Source organism: Zootoca vivipara, chromosome 9 (assembly GCF_965207765.1).
Source record: "Zootoca vivipara chromosome 9, rZooViv2.hap1.1, whole genome shotgun sequence".
Taxonomy (NCBI): Eukaryota; Metazoa; Chordata; class Lepidosauria; order Squamata; family Lacertidae; genus Zootoca; species Zootoca vivipara.
Genome location: NC_142592.1, coordinates 37637185 through 37657488, shown reverse-complemented (window position 1 = coordinate 37657488; position 20304 = coordinate 37637185). Strand labels below are relative to the sequence as shown.

At 38.9% G+C, this 20304-nt stretch overlaps 1 long non-coding RNA gene across 7 annotated transcripts in view; it reads right to left on the bottom strand.

Annotated features, from left to right (window-relative positions):
* LOC118091582 (uncharacterized) overlaps window positions 1–18226 on the bottom strand; it is a 97866-nt gene extending 79640 nt beyond the window's left edge. For 6 of the 7 annotated variants that reach the window (XR_015945840.1, XR_015945839.1, XR_015945842.1 and 3 more), the window contains exon 1: window positions 9807–9945. This is a non-coding gene — a long non-coding RNA (uncharacterized LOC118091582). Of the gene's footprint in view, window positions 1–9806; window positions 9946–16716; window positions 16773–17569 lie in introns of those variants that run through there. The other variant, XR_015945838.1, reaches the window with a different exon arrangement.
* Window positions 18227–20304: the final 2078 nt, after the last annotated feature.

The following is a 20304-nucleotide window of genomic DNA, read 5'->3' as shown; positions in this document are numbered from 1 at the left end:
AAGCGATTGTTTTCATCTATTGCTGCTGAGAAGCGCAACCCACTGCTTTTTATTATTATTATTCCTTTCCATGGAAAGGGGATTGAATGGGGATAAATAAAGCAAGGCGTTTTTTGTTTTGTTTTTGTTTTTCAAAAGGGCAATATTTTCAAATTAGCATCCAGCAGTTGAGTAGGAGCTTTTGTTAGCTACTCCTCCTGACTGTCATCTTTGGTTTCTGTTGCCATAGAAACCACAGCATCTAGTATTCAGGACAGTACTCAAGGCTTGTGAATTCATTCCCATTCCCAAGTCTGCTCCAACCAGGTACTCTGGGAAAATTATGCTGGCTGGGATGATCAGGATCTCCACAGCAGGCTTTCCAAAGGTAAAGCTGTGGAGAGGTAGCAATTTATTACTTCTTTTTATTAAGCTTTTACCCTTTGATTGTGGTGTTATTTCTAGTCTCAGTGCAGCAGCTGCCCCCCTCAGTTAGCCCTCCAAATTGAGCTCTCCTACACAGACTGATTAGAATGACCATCAGAAATAGAATAGAAATGGCTATCCACTGTTACCCTAATGTGACCAGGAAGGGAGCTCTGTTGCGGTCAATGATGTCATGATCTCTTCTGCAAAGTGACAAGCTAAGTAACAACCACTGGAGTCAACTGCAAGCCTTGGCAATGCAAAACTGATATTTACAGCTGCCATTCTCAACTGAAGTTTTGCTGGTGACTGGAATGCAATGTCAGGCGTTATCACTTTCTTTGGATAGCAAAACAATGATTAATTCAAAGCAGAATGCTTTTCACCCCAGTAGTCTGGGTTTCCATATTTCTATTGGATGGGGGAGCCTAGACATCTGAAGGGGATGGAGAGTTGAGGTTTCGGATTCTCTGTACTAAACCTCATTTTTCCACATAAGAGGACACGAATGAAGACAGATCTGTATCATTTTGAGTGATGGATGAACCACCACCATCTTGGTTTGTAAAGTTTTGTTTGTTTGTTTGTTTTTGAGGGGTGGAGGTTGAAATAGAAGGCTGCTGCTGTTTCTGAGCCCATTCCAAAGTTCAGCTCCCATGTTCATATGACATCAGTGGGAATGAAGCAGGACTCAAACACCACCCCAACTCCCCTGTACTTCCTAACCTTGCTCCACTGCCCTTCTCTTTTCCTCTAACGCTCACCTCTTGATGTCAGTGACCAGTGTCAATTACATCCTGCCATCTAGATCACTGAACTGATCATAGAAAGCTACCACATTGGGGGAGAAGGGCTCCAGGTTACTAGCTTTCTATGTAAAGGGAATTGTTTTGTATGAAGGAACATTGTCTTACGAGAGCCCACACACAGAATCTGAAGGTACAGCCCAAACTCAGGACTACTTCCCAAATGAGAACCAGGCCCTGGGGATTCATGGTTTCTTCCACCTGGGCCATCAGAGAACTTAGTATGGAATTCAGATACCCCCAAAAAAATTATACCCTGAGGCTCCTTCTGCCTTGGATACTATTGTTCCAGCAGTCCATGTGCCAGGAAGTAATGGAAGGTTCACAGAAAGCCCTCATGTGTGGCCTTCACATAATCGCAGGCACAGCCAGGTAGGAAAGGTATCTATAATGGCAGAAGCTGGTGGCTATGGCGGAAGAAGAGTAAGATCCATATGAACTGATGCAAATGTTTCCCTTCTCCATGCCATTTGGTGATACATTCTGTAGTACAGGCAATATCTCATTAGTAAGCAACAGTAAACTAGAAATAATTAGCTGTCTCTTGCCCATAAGATTTTTGGATAAGGAGATGACTGAGAGGGGGGTTAACTTAAGACATGTTGCTGGAACAGATGATGGCATAGCTGTCTAAGAAATTATTTGTATGACCATATGCTCTGAAGGAGGAGTAAGTTCTAAGCCTCCTTCAGTTGTTTCTTCTCCACCCCGTGGTTATAATTGTTCAAAATCGCAAGAAGAGCCTACATGTGTGAAGACTTTCTGCTTTAGATCTTAACCCCCAAAGTGTGGGTAGCAGGAAGGGGATACAACAGCAGTAGCAGGGCTAGCAAGCAGGGTGGTGAGCGCTCACTCTCTCTACCCCCAAATTTGATCCATGAAGAGAAGTGATTAAGGGGGAAGGGGGTCCTGAGCCAGTTTCACAGAAGTATCTCAACCCTTCCTGTGGCCATCCTGTCAAGAATATTTTACTAAAGGAACAGACACAGGGTCTCTCCATAACCAAGAGTAATCTAGTGTAATAAAATAACCTCAAGGATTAATAAACACATGATCAACTTTAAAACTAGAAAATATATGGCCCAGAGTAACCACAAGCGAAACTGCATAGACATATTGAATTGAATAATTGAGAAGGCAGTGAATTATTATTATTATTCTTATTATTATTATTATTATTTATACCCCACCCATCTGGCTGGGTTTCTCCAGCCACTCTGGGCGGCTTCCAACAAAGTATTGAAATACAATAGTCTGTTAAACATTAAAAGCTTCCCTAAACAGGGCTGCCTTCAGATGTCTTCTAAAAGTCTAAATGAATAATATAGAGTAGTTTCCAATCACCAGGTGGTTTTTCTACAGACATGTACTCAATGGGACTGGGAAAATAGAAAAGGCAGCGGAATTTACCATATGCTATCACTTACTCCCAGTAGTAGTAGTAGTAATATTAATTTGCGTATATTCCACCCATTTGACTGGGTTGCCCAACTTCCAACAGATTATAAAACAACAGTAAAACACCAGACATTAAAAATGTATCTATACATCCCTTCAGATGTCTTCTGAAAGTCAGATAGTTGTTTATTTCCTTGACATCTGACAGGAACGCATTCCATAGGACAGGCACAACTACCAAGAAGGCCCTCAGAAGTCACGCCCGCCCTGTGGAATGTTCTCCTGTCAGATGTCAAGGAAATAAACAACTGCCATGGTGATATTACTGAGTAGATTGTAACATCAATAGCCCCAAATAATGGATATTTTTATAGCTCAATAGTAGTTCATTTCAGCCCTATCACACATTACTCACCTGTATGGCATATGTGTATAGATTAAGGAGCAAGGCCTGAGGAGGAGCTCTACATGATTAAGGCTCCCAAATAATCAGATGTATTAACTGCACAGGAGTTTGGGTGTTGGGCTTTTTGCTTGCACAACTGTACACAATATATGGTCACTAAGGGGGGGGTACGTGATGTTGGTTTGCAGCTTTACCCCATACTCTACACACTCACGCCCTAGACATGAGCAAGACAGGGACAGAGTGACACATAACACAGAAATTCAAGGTGCCAATATATGGAAATCCCATTGGTGGGGGGAGGGGAGGGTGGAGTATCCCACTAAGAAGTGGAGTTAAATGGACCTACCCTACAGAAATCAGAAACGGACTGGAATTTGATCCATTTTCAGCACAATTCTGGGCTCACTTCCAGGTGAGTGGAGATAGGATAGCATTCTTTATGTTCTAAAATAAATGAACACTGGCAAAGCTCAACAGAAGCCCAGTCACAACAAAATGCTTCTCTTGCCAAGCTGTGTACTGTAGATGTAACAGCCCTTCATGTTTCTGAATAAGATGAGAGGGAAGAAATAATTGCAGCAAATATTCCTTCCCATACTTTAGTCTCTCTGCCAAGGCCTCTTGTTAACTTAACATTTTTATTTTATTTTGCACTGTATTGGAAGTTGTGCTGCTAGGCTTCTCCCACTGCAACAGAGCCCACAGATGGTGAAAGGAAAGGGAACAAGACTGAACTAGCCATACATTAAAATGAGGAGAGATTTTTCAAAGTGCAGGGCTGTTTTACACATCACACAGATGCAATAGGATTGCAGCACAGTGCTGCTCCCAGCTGCGGCTCTCTTGTGTGTCATATAAGTGTTTTGAAATACCCGTCTGTAACATTCACACCTCATATTTTAAAAGATCATAGGAAGCTGCCTTATGCTGAGCCAGACCACCTCGCTCAGTGTTGTCAACATGGCTTGCCAGTGGTTTCAAAGAGGGGCAGAGGTGTAACTAGGCTCCCTTGCACCCTGTATCTGGCTCTCACTCCCGTGCCTTGCACCCTCTGCAAGGAGGTGAATTGGTGCCTCCCCATATCCAGGAAAAAAATGACATAATTCAATAATCACAAATGACTCTTAAACTGGCTGTGTAACAGCACAAGCCTATAAGTGTCTACTCAAAAGGAAAAATCCCACTAAATTCAATGGGGCTTATTCCCAGGGAAGTGGGTACACAGGACTACAGACTAAATCCAGAATATACATGTTTGTATACAATTTCCCCAAGTATAACACATTTTTGCAAAGCAATTGCCACTAGTATAATGCTTCTGTAATTGTAGTTTCACTAATATATGCATTTCTATGCACACTTTACTCAAATACATGTATTTTTTGTACACCTTACTTGCCGGGTGAACTGCATTGCAAAATTCGGAGAAATGCATATTTCAAGGGATGGCTCCTTTTTAGTTAACATATTGTTCGGAAAACTGCAAATTTGGGTAGGTCACCTTTAAATGTTAATTGAACCAAAAAATTTCACTACCCCTGTAAGGTATGATACTGGAAGATAAATGCTTATCTACCTAGAATGCCAGGAAAATACAAATCCACAAGGACTAAAGCTATCTAAAAATGCACGTTCAATTCACTCTTATAAGGCAGGAAGCACCATCTAAAGCCCTACAAGAATATTCTGTGTTTCAGCCTAATGTGTTTCAAAGGCTTTGTGCAAATCTTCAGCCCTTTCATCCTTCTAGTAGCTTCTAGTAGTTTGGTGGCGATTTCCCCAAGGCTATCCCTTCCAGATACTCTCTTGATGAAATATGTTGGGTGTCTCTCATAGAGAGTATCTCTTTTCTTAACATGGCAAAAGGAGATAAAAGAACCTTTTTAAAAAAAAATGAAAGCAAATCTTGGTCAGACCACACCAGGAATACTGTGTTCAGTTCTGGAACCACAATGTAAAAAGCATATTGACAAGCTAGAACATGTACAGAGAAGGATGACCAAGACCATCAAGGGTGTGGGAACCAAGCCTTATGAGGAATGGTGGAAGGAGCTGGGTCTGTTTAGCCTGGAAAAGAGGAGACTGAGAGGAGAAATGGTAGCCATCTTCAAATATCTAAAGGGCTGCCACATGGAAGATGGAACAAGCTTGTTTTCTCCTGCTCCGGAGGGTAGGACCCAAACCAATGGATTCAAGTAATAAGAAAGAAGATCCTGACTAAACATCAGGAAGAACTTTCTGGTGGTATCAGCTGTTTGACAGTTGAACCTTTGGGAGGTTATGGACTCTCCTTCATTGGAGGTTTTTAAGCAGAGGTTTGGTGCCTTCCTGTGTGGCAGAGGGTTGGACTTGATGACCCTCAGGGTCCCTTCCAACTCTGCAATTCTTGATTCCATGATATCTCACATGTGAATATCTGTGTGCATGTATAATTTTGAACATCATTCAGCCACAAAAATGTTTTCATATAAATATGACTTTGGTGGTATTAGATGTAGGAATTTATTTATTTTTTAAAAAAAGAATTCTAAAAAATGTAGGTTCAAGCAATGTTACATTAAGCAAGCTAAGAAAAATAAGAAACAATGATTAACATAGCATTACTTTTATGTGAACAACACATTCCTGTGCCTTTGGCTCTCTGTATGGTTTATAAACACATGCCACAACAAGATTATATGTCAGAAGCAGAAAACAATATGGCACCACAAATTTTAAAAGCAAACAACAAGCAAATAAGACTTGGTTCATAAGCATAAGGGAACATAAGGAAGCCAAAGTGTAGGAATAAAGTATTTCCCTTTTGTCATAGATTAGTGGAGAATGAGTCAGTGATGAAAATGATGCACTCAGTCTCCAATAGAAGGGTGACAGCTGAAACACTTAAACAGCATCTCCTGCTGGTTAATCAATACTTCTGTATTTGGCAGCAGTTAACTAAGACAATGTAATTCTATCACTTTATCTTTTTAAGTAGACACATGGAACATTGGCCATTATGCTCAAGACACTGAAATTGGCATACACCATGAAGTGAAGTGACAATGAAAACATGAAGGCACTGTTGGTTTGAATTTTGCCATCACTCACCCCATATAATTATGAAGGATTCCCATTTGGGTACTCTCACTTCTAGACATTAGCTGGTACATTGTAGATTTGTGATAAGTAAATTTTAGTGGGTTGTTGTTACACACACAGATGTGTGTGTGGTGTGGTGTGTGTGTGTGTGAGAGAGAGAGAGAGAGAGAGAGAGAGAGAGAGAGAGAGAGAGAGAGAGAGAGAGAGAGAGAGAGAGACAGACAGAGAACTCCAGTAATCTGGATCTCCACATGTTGACTGTTATTAAACCAGAAACTAAGGGTGTAATCCTATTATCCATTATAGGAGTAATCCCCACTGAACTCAATGGGACTCACTTCAGTGTAGACATGTATAGAATTACACTGTATGTGATCAAAGTGCCAATACATTCCTAAATTGTCGTTATTTTAAGGTAAAGATGTTTACATAGTAAATATTGAAAGGTGTTACAATTCAGATCCCATTAAAGTCTGTAGCAAAACTTTTCCTGATTTTTAAGAAGTTATGTTGTACTTATTTTCATTTTGACCATTATTAAAATCCAATAGAGAAGCCATTGATACTATCCTGTCAAATACTGCTATCCATCCAGCACCAAAAATAAAAATAAAATAAGTTCTCAAAAGAGCCACCTTCTACAGTCCATTTAACAAACCACCTAATTAAGTTTCCCACCTTCTCTACACCAGCAACTTTCACTGAACTTCTTGAAAATTAAACAGTATCTCAATATGTCTGTATGAAAATACTTCAAATTTACAGAATCGTAGAATTGTACAGTTGGAAGGTACGCCAAGTAATCTAGTCCAACCCCCTGCAATGCAGGGATCCAGCCCACAGCCATCCCTGGGTGGGCTCGAACCACTAACCTTCTTAAATGATAAAAATGGGGAACAGATTTAAGTGGCATATCAAGGTTAGCAAGTGCTTTAAATAAACCCTTATATAACATTAAACCTACTATACTGGTAATTATGACATTCATAGCTGAACTTATTTTGGTCTCCAAAGTGGTGCCTAGGTATGAACCAGTGATCTAACAGCAGCCAATTAGCTGTTACCTTTCACTTCTGTCGCCTTTATGTGTTATGGGTTCTTTTAAAGAGAATAAAAGATTTCCTCTAAAGGGCTGTTTTTGTACAATTACCAACAAATTCAAGCTTTTCTTTGTTTATAATGCCAACCATCCTATCAGGCACAACACTGCAACTGGCTGTCCTTACAGAAGTGGCAATCTTAACTAGCCAACTCATTATAGAGCAAAAAACTGTGAAGTATTGCTGTGCTTTTTAGCTATGCTAAAAATACCAGATCATTTTCTCTGTTAGCTTGAGATCACTGTTACATTATCCTGGTGTACAGAACCCAAACAAGAAGCCAAACCAGTAATTTCCATCCAACAGAAAAGAAATATTACTGTTCCTTTCCCTAAAAAAAAAAACCACAATACTTTGTACAAAAAAATAAATAAATCCTTTTAACCACAGTAGTTCCTTGTGAAAGAGATTCTCTAATACATGAAAATGCAAGGGCCATTAAGTGTCATACAGGCAGACCATTTCTAATAGTAACAAAATCTGATAGTATTTGAGTTCAGGGAACTTGCATAAGACTAAAACAGTGAGCTTCTTTCAGAAGAGCAAAAGTACTCCTAACTGCAAATCTTTGTATAACCACTGATAATGGAGTAGGACACAAACAGTATCAGATAAAGCAGCAGGGACCCTTTTTTTGGCCTCGTGGAACAAATACACACTCAGAACTAATCTATTATATATTCAGGTAGAGAGATGGAATGGTAGTCATTCATTGTCAATCTACATGCCGTCTCATCACCAGTTAGCAGAAATGAAATACTAATGCAAGGCAAAGTGAATGCCAATTTCCTTCTTTTTGATCCAAGTTTCAATGGTTCTCTAAAATAATAGATAGCTGTTTGCCGAGACTGGCTTGTTCCATACCATTAATTCAGAACAAAACATATTTCGAGTGGGGCGGCAGTGTTTACTTCTACAAAATGATTAATTGCATGCCACCATTTACCATATGGATACAAAGACATTTAGTCACAATTTTGGACATAAATCAAGGTACATGCTCTTAAATGTAAAAAAGAGAGAAAGTGCCTTGGTTCCTAAAGCAGCATAGATTGAGGTCAGATTAGCCATAGCAACCAAGATCAGTCCTTGGGCACCCATGAAGACTTAGCAATCACTAAATGAGCTGAGATCTCTCTTTATCTTCTGTGGTGTGAAAGCCAAAATTAAAAAGATTATATCACCCTGTTCGCATCACAATAGGTTTCACAATGAAAAGTCACTTCTTTCCTTTGAATCACATCAAACAAATAGCATTCATCTCAAGCTAAAATGAACAACTTTCAAAGTAAATTGAATCTCCTTAGCACAGCTTTCCCCTGCTGAACCATATTTACATAACAATATATCACAGGAAGCTCAGAATGAATCTTGCAAATGGGCAACTGAATAAAATGCATCCCTCACATTGATTACTGTACACTCAAGCTTTAAATTGCCTTCCTTTTTCTTTCATTAAAAATCTCCAGTAGTTTACAATAAATAGAAAGTACTATAAAGCTCACAGTGTCAAAGTTAGTCTTTGTTCCTGTATGGGAGTCACACAGTAAATTTATATTTGTAAAGGGATGGCATGCTGTAGCAAATCCTAGGCTTTTGAGATAAGGAAATGATGGCATCTGGTTTACAGTCAATTTAAAAAAAAGCACCAATGCAGATTCACCTCCCCTCATGTTCTTTTAGCTGTCTAACTTTATGCCTCAATTTGTTTCTCCAGCATTTCCACTCTAGATTTCCAATTTTGTGTTCCAAAAAGAAATGCTGTTTACTATACTTTCCCTCTAACAATTATGGCTTATCCGGGAATACACATTCAGTAAGTTGTTTGTAGCATCCCCACAGCACATCAAGAGAAAATACTTTAAATGTATTTATTTACACAGATATTTATATATATATATATATATATATATATATATATATACACACACACACACACACACACACACACACACGCTTTGTTTCATTTTGTTAATGCTCAAGTTGATTATTAATTTCTTTAAGTCACTGGCTCTTTTAAAGTACAGACTGCACATGCCTCTGTTTTCCTCGAAATTGTTGAGAAAGCAATGTATTAAAGTTTAAAGGTTACACCTGCATTAAAAATATATTCCCAGAATAATGTCTTCTTCCTGCTGCAGTGGTTCATGTAAATTATACTATTTGAACTCCGCAGGGAAGCTCGTTAATTTTTAAAACTCTCTGAACTCGGTACAGTTAGGAGTATAAAAATAGTTAAAAATTGGGTTTGATGGAACACAGTTTTAATATTGTATATGTATGGCAGGTGCAAAGAGGCACTTTACCCCGCTGAACCGCAATGAATAAATACTGCTCATTGTGACACAATCCCCCTGTAAAAGAAAGCATCACAATGCATTTTTTAAAAGTGAGTGCTAGAAACATTTCTAATTAGATTAGTCACCATCTCAAGAGTAGGAGTGGGATGGAGTTGTGTTTTTATACTAGCAATGCAGAAACTGATTGGGGGGAAAACCTAGAGTCTGGCATCTTTATCCTTAAACAGTTTCATTTAAGCAGTTTCATTTAAAGCTAACGGATTCTAATGTGTCTAAAACCTTGAGAAAACAAATCATTCTTTCTTACCTAAACTTGCAAGTGGACTGAGGCTTCTCCATTGTCGTCACCTTCCGTGCCCCCTCTTCCCACCACGGAGACTGGAGGTGCTGCTGTGTTCAGTGCACTATGCCTTGGTTATAGCTGTGACAACTAAGCTGCCTGCTTAGACCAGCAAAGGAGGGTGTGTGTGTGCGCGTAAGGGAGCGAGGGAGAGGGAGAGCATATGTTTGCGTGCGTGCGTGTGTGCCTCTGTGAAGAAAGTGAAAAGACAGCCTGCTGACTTCTAGACTGGGAACCTCAGTCTCAGGCCAAGTCAGTGCTGAATAGAAATGATCAAAGCTTTGCCCCTCATCTCAAGGCAGTTGAGATTGCATCCCCCCTGCAAAAGTGGGACTGTCTTAGGGCTTCTCATGAAGAAACCTCTTAACCAAAGCAGACCTTTTCCATATTGGCTGCTGACTGCCCAGCAGAATACAGGTACCTATTGTTCCTGAGACAGATATGCAGCCACTCAGACTCTGACAGATCTCAACAAACCAGTGAGCCTGCCTTTATTTTAACTCTTTATTTACTCACACACCACTTTCATAAATTAACCACCCACAGCTCTCTTTATAACCCACAGAAGAGTAGGGGGAATAAAATCAATGGTCAATTGCTAGGCTTCCGTGACAAAACCAGAGAATGAAAAACACATCTACTTGATTTATAAAACACACACTCAATGATATGGGGGGATTAAATGTAGGCAAAATGAATAACTGATATTACTCTTTGGGCATATTTAGAAGTCAACATGATCATTACTCTTCCATGAATAATCTTTTTGTTGTTACAAGAGTTTGACACATATACTATTTAGGGGAGGGGGACTTAAATTATTTGTTCTATTTATGGCCTGATATATATCTTAGCATACAAAATATTTTCTAATTCCAATTTACTACCTGGTTATATCCCAAATGATATTACCATTGAATGGGATACATTATTCAGTAACAAATACCTAGATTTTCACTTTCAGTGACCTGTATCTCTGCGCAATACATTTACATCTTTGTCTAGAAAATATTTATATTTTGTGAGATCAGGACAGTGGAATATTTTCTGTATCTGATTCCAAAGGCAGACATGTTCCCTTGCAAGTTCCCTTCCAATATAAGCCTCCCTCCAAATAAATGTTAAGAATTCATTTACAAGAACAAAATAAGAAAAGCTCAAATTCAAGCATTGGATTTAAACCCACCCGAAGAGACAACATTGCACTTTTTTATTTTACAGAGATAATTTCAGGTCAGGTCTGATGAGCTTTTTAGTGTTTATACTGAGTTTCCTTTTAAACCAAGTTAGAATGCTATTTGAAAACAGATTCTAATGAATGAAACCATCTTCAGATTTTGTATTTATCTTGGCCTAACCCAGAATGATGCAAAGGTTCTTCTTTTCATGGATGGTTACTTTCCTTTGGATCATGAATTGGTTTTCAGAAGTATACAAAAAAAGCAACTTTGGATACTATGTGAATTCTTCACACCTCTCTCTCTCTCTCTCTCTCTCTCTCTGTGTGTGTGTGTGTGTGTGTAAATGTGAACACTCATGCATACATGTGAGCATACAGAAATCTACATTCCTCTGTGCTTGACAGAAGAAACCAGAGTTCTGATTATTTATTTATTTTCAGTGAAACAACGGTAAGAAGAAAATAGTTTTATTATTCAATGAAATGTATCACAGTGGAAATATTTTTCATTATACAAAAGAGAGTGGTGAGTAAATAGCATTGTTTCCTGGGTCAGAGAACTTATACATTGAGAAATGCTGTGAAATGTCTTCACGGTTAAAATTTCAGACAAAATGTTTCAGCAAAAGTGTGGTTTTTATTTTATAATACAATATGATGAAACGAGAATACTTTTTGGGGGGGAAATGTCCTCTTAAGAAGTATGGTATTTTAAATAACTACCTTTATTATAGAGACCTAATAAAGAAATTTGTAAGGGAAATACTACTAAATTTTACTCAGAGTAGTCCCTTTGAAATTACACAGCCGAACTTTGTCATGCTAATTAATTTCAGTAGGTCTACTCTAAGTAAAATGTAGTCGAATACCACTCCAGATTATAACTTTCTCATAAACATGATGCAATGCTACCATCTCACTTTTTTCAATGTAGTAAAGGCTAAACCATTTATGGTGGAATGAATGATCTGCTGTAAACATTCCAAACCATATATAGTGCCAAATGTTAATTACATTCGTGTCCTGCTCTTCCTCCAAGGAGATGAGAGCAGCAAGATTTGGCATCTCAACAAGCTTTTGGGGCTGAGACAATGATTTCTCAGATCCAAGCCGAGCTCTAGCATCACTGGATTTCAGTAGTGATGTCTGCTTTGAAAATAATTTCTAAGAGCTTCAGACTATCTCCTTATGTAGAGGTGGCACTGTTCAATTAAACAATTATCAAGGACAAGTAGCACTGAGATAGCATCTCGAATGGAAGCATAACTTTAGAGCTGCCTGATGGCTTAAGTTTTATCTAGTCCAACCACTATGCAATGACAAAATTTCTTAGGGCGCCCTGAGACTTGCCCATCCCAGCTGCTATTATAATATGCAGAGAATGGTAATTCTCAGCTTGCTTGGCTAGATGGGCTTTGACTTTTACTTGCTATCCAGACACTTCTTGTTCCACAGCTAGAACCCATTAATGTTCTACTGTTTAAAGTCTGGTAGTTCTTTACATCTAGGAGTGAACCCTGAGGAGCACATTCAAAACACATTCTATGCTATATCTATGTAGCCATATATATTCTATCAAAAGAACAGGAGATGTACTATCACAAGAAAGGCAAATGCTAACATCAGACAAGTCTGCTAACCCTGTTATCAATCATCCTGCACCTATCTAGATAAGGCTCTACTAATATTTATGCTATGAAACCATGATGCCCAAAATATCCCCTTAACATGAGATTTCTGCAGCTATTCTACCAGAATGATATATATTTCCTATGAATCGATCAGACTATGCACATCCTAACATTATTTGTGCATGCACACAAACAGAGGAATGTTCGTTCCCAAGCTATTCTAGACTATGTTCACTAGAAATACATGGACAGGGCTAATTGCTTGGGTCTTCCTCAACTAATCAGCATGCTTGTTCTGAGCAAAACAGAAAAAGACCCCAGGGAAGTGCGTATGTGAAGATTACCTTCGTTTTAAACAGATTTGCAAAGAGAATGACAATGACCTGAAGGCACGTAATACCATGATACTGTTAGACTACCTAGGAACTGTACTACTTTGAGGTCTTTGCAGGTGAAAGGGTGTAAAGTGGGCCGGCTCTAAGGCAAGGCTGGGTGGCGCAGGGCGCCAGGGCGCCAGGGGGGTGCCACGCAGTTGCGCCCACTGCAGTGGCGCTGTGCCTGCCAGACAGCCGCAGTGGGAAACTGGGCGGGGGGCGCCAGAGCAATCTCCGCACCACTGCGCCAAGGTGCCCGATATGCTTAAGACGGCCCTGAGTGTAGCACAGGGCCATCTCTACCATTCGGCAAAATCAGGCAACTGCCTTAGATGGCAGTTACATAGATGCATAGGCAACAGCACACTGAGTGCCCTTCTTCAGCTGCCTGCCTATTCCCTTCTGTTGGAGAACAGACCTGTTCTGTCCTACTGCCTCAATAAGATATTATCCCATCACCAGTCTTGAAGTCTGATTCAGCTGCCATTCCAGTCAACCTCTAGAACAGGGTATCTTGTCTGCCTCAGGCAGCAAAATACATTGTGGTGACCCTAACATGGCATGCAAACAAACTCAATTTGCTTTCCAAACAATCTAGTCACGTTCCCACAATGCAAGTCCCCAATAAACACTTATAACCAATATCCTTTCCCCAGGAAAAGTAGAGTAGGAAAGTTGACAACAGTTCTTAGTGTATTATTAGTATATTCAGGAAATATTATTATTATTATTAGTAGTAGTAGTAGTAGTAGTGTTTATTAAATTTATAAATCAGCCCTCATCCAAAGGCCACGGGGTGGTTTACAAAAGAAAAACACAAAATATATTTTTGCAAAAAAGTTTGGCAAGAAATAGTTTTAACTATTTTTGAGGTTGCTATGTTGGTTGTTATTGATAATTTCACCGTTTTATGGTCTTTTGTGATATTTATGGCACGTCGTGTTTTATTTATTAAAAACCACCTTGTAGGAAAACAACGCTAAAAGGTAGCCTAGAAATCTTTTAACTAATCAAATAAAAACAGAACAACAAAATCAAAAGCTTAAAAGGGGTCAATAGGGAATTTAGTACAACTCCATGTGCAAGTCAGAATACCCCATTGCAAAGACGGTGCAGGTTTTCTTATCTTTCAATAAAAATGACTCTGCAGCTCCTTCTGGCACCTGGTGGCAGCCCAGTCTTAAGAGATGGTACACTAGACAAATGTGTGTGTATGCTGATCTATGCGCACCACTGCACCATTACCACACCACACAACCACCTGAGAGGTGCCAGAACTGAATTCTGGTGAGTTCGGGCTGGAAAAAAGCCCTGCATACACCCATTATTTTAAGTTACACATTTTTAAAAGTGGTAGTGCAGGTAAGAGAAATTGAATCTGATCCTGACTTCACTTTCCACAGACAGAAAGACCTCTTCTGCCAATGGAAGACTTTTGATCCAGAAGACAGATCCTGTTGGTAAGAGGAGAGAGGTGCCTTTTGGCATTCTCCTTTCACCTACACACTGCAGTGCCATCTCCCACACTTTTCTAAAGTGTCTCCCCAAAATCCAGCGGGAGGTAGTACTGGGAACTCCAGGGGGAATGAGCAGACGTCACCCTCCCTCCACCAGCAAATAAATCCCCTGAGTGAGAGTGAATTCTGGATCCAACCTACTGAATTGCTGAACTTTCATTGTGAATTTGGAATGATATGTTGCAGAGTAAGGCTGCAGTCTTATGCTGTTATCAAAGAGTTTGCCTATTAAATTCCACAAACATGCATATGGCCGGTTGCAACAAATGCTTATCATAATTAACAATGAAGTTCACATGATGTGATGACAACTCAACCCAAATAGAGGTACAATGCTATTCGTGAACCAAGGAACAAGCATGAGTAGTATTTCTCTTAGATATTCTTCAGGATTTATTTTGATTGTTTTCTGCAAATTTCAGCCATGAGCATAACCTGCTTGAAAAGGTTTGGATATTTCCCAGAAGAAATATAAAAATAGGGAGGGAAATACCTACTTTTATTGCATAATATACTCGTACACAAAAATGTTACCTGAGGATACAGTTACAGTATTCCCGTAGCTAACTCATAATGCTATGTGCTTTCCTACAAAGGCGCTTACTTATATCTAGGATCCATTTGCCCTCAAGGAAAGTTTTAATGAATTAGCAGCAGCCTAGATCTAGAAAAATATTACATATCAAACACAGAAAGAAAATGCACAGAATTACATCAGATTCATTCAGGTTTTTGCAATGGGAAGTCTCAGAACATGTTTTCCAATATTAACCTTAATTAACCTTTTATCTCACTGTGTAAATCTGTATTATTCAAAACTGTGAACTCCCCTCTATAGGTTTAAGATCACTAATGTGGCATCTCCTTGTGCATATAACTTATAGAATGAATGGTATGTATTAAAAAATAATAATATTAATAACAAAATTAAAAGTGCAGGGAGAGAACAAATGTATGGTGTTTGGATAGGCATAAACTCTTAAAGATTAAAACCTTTAAAGGCTAAAATAAATGTTTTAGTCTTTGATTGAAATCCTGAAAACATTTGATGCAACTTTAACCCCATTGGATTGTAGACCCATTAAAATCAATGTACCTTAATTAGTCATGACCAACCAAAGTCCATTGATTTCTGTAGGTCTACTCCGAATATGACTTAGCTGGATACTGCCCATTGATTCCAGCGGGATTCAAACAGCATGGCTTTACATTCAATTGCAGTCTTTATTGTCTAGGCATTATCAAAATTAGTGGCAGATTCCACATGAAGAAATTTTTTAAAAATCATTAATCAGGGTTAAACTTTAATAACAACAATAGCAGGTAAACACTGGACTGAAACAAGTAAAATAAAAGTTGAAACCCAACCACTTTCCCTGTTGAAGTCTATTGATAGCAATGATTCAAACCCAGCATAAATTCATTCCCCCAAACTCCCTTCTGATGTGACTTACAAAATAGATGTGTTCCCCCAAACAAGTGCAACAACTGGCCTTTTAAATATCATTAATATAGAAATATGGTTTAGGATCCCGCATTATTTCCGAGGTACTACTAAAAAAGGTTGGAAAGATGGAAAGAATAGAACAGCAAGATTATAGGCAGCTGCTATATTTTAATTCAGAGAACCACTATCAAAAGTGCTTGTCATATTGACACGCCTATCAGCATTATCTTTTTGGTAGATAGTATCTTCAGAAAGTCTCATTGCAGTAGGAATCATCACTATGTTGATGATAACCTTTCCCTTGCTCTTAAAAATTACAACTTCTTCCAGTATTCTCAGTTGTTTTTACACTTGTTTCTCAGCTCTTTTCAGGTATTCACTTTGTTCTAAATACAAATGTACAATTCAGAAGCTGTTAGGTATCTCTACCGAATATTGTGACCCAAGGGGGTGTGTTGGTATGAGATATGTGCAACAGCTTCCTGGTTTTCAGTTCTGTTATGCTACCAACACTAGCCAGGACCAAGAGCATATTCAGAATAAAAACAGTACAATAATTGAGCATTCATGTAAATCAATCAACCTCTCATTTCATACTGCATACAATATAGTTGGGCAGAAGAGATTATTCATTAACATTGTGTTGCATGCAATTTAGATTCTCCTTCTCCCCTCCCCTCTCCCCCTGCCCTAACTATCAAGTTGTATGAGTATTTATTCTGACCTACCTTATAAGCTTTGTTCTGATGAAGTTACTGGTCTGGAAAAGCCATGTGTAGAATACCTTGAAGAAAATAAATACAAACATTCAAAAACTGCCCCTTTAGTGTCATCCTGCCCTACACAGTATAGCTAGTCTTATCATCAACATCAGATAAAAGTCTGAATACAATATCTGTCAATGAAGCAAGGTAATTCAAACTGTTTTTCCAAGGTAGTGCTATATAGAAAAAATTTCAAAAGCAGTTTCATTTCACTCCGCAGATCATTGATTTTCATGAAATGCCTAAAAAGCAACATTGAAATTGGTGTCAAATCATATCATTTATTTATCACTGAAATATTTACCGGTATTTCTGCATTTTCAAAAGTTTGCACTGCCAGGATTTGGGCTGGAGTTTTTGTTCCAGTTAAAACCCATAAGTCTACTACAATATCTAAATGCTTTCACAAGAAATACTACCTTCTGAACTTTGCATGTCACTGCAATTATACTTTAAAACTCTTATTGTTCCAGGTATCCAACCTTAGCAATAAATTTTATTTATCTGAGTCACATGCTAAAAGTTAAGCTACAGGAACATGGTGCTTTGAAAATGGAAGTAGTTTAACTTGGGGTTGACACAACCCATTTACAGTTGCACCTCAACAATCTCTGAATGGCCCCTGTATGTCCAGTGCCACAAATGAATAAATTGGACAAAAACAACAAATTATACCTCAGAAAAACAATCAAAATTCACACCTGCCTTTTAAAAGACCAGGATATCTAGGGAGAAGCAATAATTCCTATTAGATGCAAGACACAAAATAAAAATCATGTTTAAATGCAGTAAACAGTATTCATAATTGTTGGCTTACCATTGTTTTCTTTCTCTGCAAGCTTTGAAATGAATTCTGAAGAACTGGGACTTCAGGAGAGCTAGGACTGTCTTGTTGCTTCTGTCAGAGCTTCGGCAGCAAGTGCAGAGAAAGCCTAAAAGCTTTCCTTGTCCTTTGCAGGACCAGAGATGCTGCCTACAGCCCTTGTTTAGCTCATCCGGTGAATCCAGTGGCAGTTGCCTGTTGTCCAAGCAGGTCCGTGGGGGCTATTACAACTACAGTCACCCTTCCTTCCTTCCTTCCTTCCTTCCTTCCTTTTTATTTTTTTATTTTTTTTGTCCTTGCCAGCCTGTGTTCTGAAGGTTTCTTTCCTTTTGCATCTATTTGCTTTTGGATTGGAGGGAGAGGGTCGCAGATTTTTTAATCTGAGATCAAAGGCAGACACGTAACGGGGGTGAAACATTGCTTTCGCAGTTGTATTCAGCTCCCCGAGTGACCGCATTTCTGGAAACCTCATGGTGTTCCTCACTGCATAAGCTCTAAGCTTTCTCTGTGATTACCAAAAAAATAAAAAGAAAGGTATGATGAAAAATTTAAGCAAATGAGATTTCCCCTACAGCACTGCCATCTCTCTGTCTCTCTGTCTCTCTGTGTGTGTCTCTGTCTCTCTCTCTCTCTCCTCTGCTGTCGAATAGTAACTATCTTAGCAAACGAAAGCGCTTAATAAAGCCATGGTCAGACTGCTTACACCTGGCATTTGCTGCGATAACAAATCAGAAATGATAGCATCATACAGATTTATGATTTTTTTTTTTTGCCCCCGCAGTCACAAACATCAGACGTTTACTTTATAAAGAAACCTTTTAGATTCTCCCTGCCGTTTCCATAGTGATCTCATCCCCCCCCCCTTTATCACAGATTGGCTGAAGGACCTGCTACCCTTTGTACATTAAAAGGCTTGTGTGCTCCCGACTGTCGATGGGATAGGACTGGAGCTACTTCCAAAGATGGAACAATATACTTTATTTAAGCCACACACAAAAAGCTTTCCATAATATTTGCATCCCCTCCACAGAATGGTGAGGCAAAACATGATTTTTGTCAAAATGTACACAGTTAAGTTACAACCGTTACATTCAAACGTTATCTATGATAACAGATATTTAAGTGGTCAGAATACATAAAACCATCTCTTTTCAAAAGTTTTAACATGGCATGCATTGGTCAAAATGTCACTTTTATTATTCTAACCTCATCCACAGACAATGTTTAAATTAGTGTTATTATTATTTATTAATTTTCTTTGCTGTTTGTTTTTTAAAACAATAATCTGTTTAAAAAAGAGAGTTGTGCTATTATTCAGGGACAAGTCCGCTTTGTCCTGGATTGCAACACTTTCTTAAGAAGTGTTGAACAAGGAGTTATTATAAAACTCCTAATATGTAGCATATATTATACACACATTCCCCCTAAGTTTCCATCCCCAAATAAGACACAATAATCTTATTTGGCTCTACCCAGTGTATTGGAATGTATTTAACCTTCTTTCACAAATTGTGTGAATTCCAGGAGCAGTTTACAGCTGTCCTGGGGGACTTTCTGTTGTAGACTAAGTTAGCTTATTAAAGAGTAATAATACTCCTAGTACTGATCTTCTGACATGCTATAAAAACAATAAAATTCCCAATTTATTGTGAGAATGTGCAAAGCGCATAGACAATTTGGGGGGGAATCTATGGGGGGGTCTACAATTGTTTTGCAAACAATTGCACACTGTACAATCTTCAGTAAAAGACAGGAAGGCAATGTGGATTTGAAATGAACAGGTAGGCAATTCAAGACAATTAAATTAAATGCCAGTTCGGATATAAAGGCCTCGGCCTCACCAAATTAGTCATACTTGCTCAACTGAAACCAATGGGACAAGTAAGCTGTTACTAAGCAAGGCCCGTTTATATTCATTGAACTGGTGTGATTAACTTTTGCTGCATCAGGACCTTTATGTTCAAAGCTACCCCATATTTATTCTACTTGCCAAAGTATTCCACTAGCTTCTGTCAGATAAGATTGCTGAAAAACAGACAGTTGTATCCAGAGGAACTCCCTTCATCTGAAGAAGGTCCTCTGTAACCTATTCATTTTTGATACTAGTAGACGCCTCTCATCTGAAACTTATTTATCTCCCTCTTACCTTAGAAAAACTACTAAAACCATAATAAAAACAAATTCAATTAGAAAAGGATACTAAACTACGGAAGAAGAAAGGCCACTATCAGCCAGAACCAACATCAGCTCCAAGGCTTTTATTTAAAATGGTAGATGAAGCACTACCTTCAGAAGTTAAATATTCCTTGGTGAATTCATTTTGAGGTGTATGTATATATATATATATATAGACAGACACAACACAACACAACACACACAGAGAGAGAGAGAGGACCAGGACCAGCTGATCAGTTGTGTGAACTTTTGGACTGTGGGTACACTATGCAAGTTTGTCCATGCATTCACAAGTTGACCTACTCTTTCAGCCCCACTCCTCTTCATTTTCAGGTTGGCCCTGAAATATGTAAGACTGTGGTGCAATAGATCAGGCAGGAGCCTTAACTTACCCCTTCCATGCTTCTAAAGGTAAAGGTACCCCTGACCATTAGGTCCAGTCGCAGATGACTCTGGGGTTGCGGCGCTCATCTCGCTTGACTGGCTGAGGGAGCTGGCGTACAGCTTCCGGGTCATGTGGCCAGCATGACTAAGCCGCTTCTGGCGAACCAGAG